Here is a 1,923-nt window from a genome sequence, read left to right as displayed (position 1 = left end):
GGCAACATTTGTAAAGATGGCTGCATCATGCTGACAATCATAGCCAAAAGATGTGATCCCAGCAACCACCATTTTACCATTGCTTGATGGACAATAGAGAGGGCCTCCAGAATCACCCTGTTGGGAAGAAAATAAATGAAGAATGAAATTAAGGAATAAAGGAATAGCAGATATTTAGTTTAATGCACTGTTAAAAACCTACAACACACACACACACACACACACACACACACACACACACACACACACACACACACACACACACACACTTAAATTAACTGATTCAATTAACCTCCACAATTGCACCCACTGAGGACCTGAGAGTCTGCATTTTATGGAGGGACATCACATTGATTTATCAAGAGTTAACAGTATGGTGTGACTAATTATCAAAAAAATTAATTGGATTATTCTTTTTTTGATGTTACTCAAACATGCTCCAACAGTCTTTCATGCCAAGCATTCAAGAGAACTTGGAAGACGTGGAGTTTTATTTCCAGAAAAATGAAACACTCCCCACCCTATCAAAGTAATGCAAGGGCTTATTCTGATGAGATTTTGTTAAACAGGTGGATTGGAAAAAGAGGTTCAGTAGAATATACTCAGTGTTCACCAGACTTCACACTGCTTGCCTTTTCTTTTTTTTACAGAGATACTTAAATGTTAAAATGTATGGTACAAACAAGGTGTTTGGACTAAATTGGACAGTTTGCATAAAAGGAAAACAAAACACAATATTTGTCTTTTGCCACTGTTGTATCTGTCCTTTGACAATGGTTGTCATTCTGATAGATATTGTTATATTCTGAAGTCATCAAAAGAATGTTCTATCTGGCACTGTACTACCCCCAGTCGTATAGTGTTATTATCCTTAAAAGGTTGGATCGATATAACATCCATTCAGTATCATAGTGTAATTCCTATATCAGCACAGACACAACTATCGACACAATCTACACATACTCTCGACCTTTTTGACCTTTTCTTGTTGACTGGCTACTGGGCTATTTATAATGGCTGTCTACTACCACTTTTTACCAGGAGGGGTGTACAATTTCACTATACAACAATATCCCATTTAAAAAACAAAAGTACTTTAAAAAATAAAAGATATCAACTAGATTATAGCTGAGAGATAACAGTTTACTCAGAGAAGTTGCCCTCAGCTTCCCCACAACCTCAAAATCGCTCTGGAACAGGGTGCATACATTCCTCACTGTGTCCCTGGGAAGATCTATGAACAGCTCATTTATCTTGGCCTCCAGCTTGGTCTTGGTGCTGCAGGGAGAATGGTTGGTGTCTTTCTCAACCATGCCCTGCACATTGTAATCCATGGAGTTACAATCAGAGAGATTAGGAGGCCAGAAATTGGGGCTGGTGAAATTGTAGGAATTCTCAGACAACCATTTCTCACTCTTTCTGGAGATATGGCAAAGAGCTGAACCCTACCGCCACACATATAGACTTCCGGCAGCAACTCTCTCCAGCAGCTTCATACAGTCTGAATTGAGCCTGTGGCCCTGTTCAAAATGTGTAGACAGCATAACATCACTTCACTGGAGGCACATCCAAAGACCATCACAGTTTGGAGGAACTTGGTTTCCATGATATCTATATCACATCTTACAACCTTTACAATGTCCTCAGAGCATTGAGTAGCAGTCATGATGTCTGCATTTTCATTTCCTGCTTAAATCATCATGATATGAGTAACTCTTTTCCAATATTCAGATGGCTTCCTGTCCACCATGTCAACTAAATTTTTCTCAACTACAATTTTAATCTTTATGCTCTCCAACACCACTGACTGTTCACCAATACATTAAGCTGTTCCTGGAAAAAGGAGACTTAAAATATTGCCAAATTGAGCCTAAACGTCCTGTACATACATACATACTTACAAGCATACATACATACATACAT

Source organism: Octopus bimaculoides, chromosome 25 (genome assembly GCF_001194135.2).
Source record: "Octopus bimaculoides isolate UCB-OBI-ISO-001 chromosome 25, ASM119413v2, whole genome shotgun sequence".
Classification (NCBI taxonomy): Eukaryota; Metazoa; Mollusca; class Cephalopoda; order Octopoda; family Octopodidae; genus Octopus; species Octopus bimaculoides.
This window is presented reverse-complemented; position numbering follows the sequence as displayed.